Source organism: Elephantulus edwardii, unplaced genomic scaffold (genome assembly GCF_000299155.1).
Source record: "Elephantulus edwardii isolate Elephantulus edwardi_28Jun2011 unplaced genomic scaffold, EleEdw1.0 scaffold00240, whole genome shotgun sequence".
NCBI lineage: Eukaryota > Metazoa > Chordata > Mammalia > Macroscelidea > Macroscelididae > Elephantulus > Elephantulus edwardii.
Window position 1 is genome coordinate 3,701,948 of NW_006399990.1, and position 825 is coordinate 3,702,772.

Sequence of the window (825 nt, forward strand, 5' to 3'; positions counted from 1 at the left end):
ACCATGTTTAGTGGCATTTCACAAATGGGGACACAGAATTCAAGAAGAGTTAAAAACATATCTTTCTACTTTGTTGTTGTTGTTACGTGCCTTCAATTTTGAGTCAACTCATAAAGTTAGAACAACACAATAAGCCCTGTGTGATTATGAACAAACCTCACAAATGCCACCATGTTCAGTCACTGTATCAATCCATTGAGGCTATTCCTCTCTTTCTCTGACCCTCTGCTTTTCCAAGAATAATGATCATCAGGAAATGGATTTCCTAATATGAGGAGACAAAATCTCACCAACTTTGCTTTTTTAACTTTGCTTTTAACCCTGGGTTAACTTAGTCCCAGACAGAATTTTTTTTTTCTGTTATATACTCAGTGTTCTTCAAAACCATAGTTAAAACATGTCCTTTTTCTTCAGTCTTCCTTGCTCATTGGCCAACTTTCACATGTAACTTTCACAGTTTCATATGTTGTTGCTGTCATGTGCCGTCAAGTTGCTTCCAACTCATAGCGACCCTATATACAAGAGCCCTAAACTCTGCTCTGTCATGTGCCAATCGCACTGTCTCTGACACTCCCATCCCAATTATCCCAGTCACTGAATCAATCCACCTCATAGAGGGCCTTCCCCTCCTGCGCTGTCCCTCCACCCTACCAAGCATGATGTCCCTCTCCAAGAACTGGCCCCTCCTTACAACATGTCCAAAGCATGTTAGACAGAGCTTCAGAATCCTTGCCTACAGTTTCATATAGAACTATGAAATAATGAAAAATGCTGTTTTCATCTAGTAAGTGGTGAAGTTCAAATTCAAACAAAAATTTATTTGAT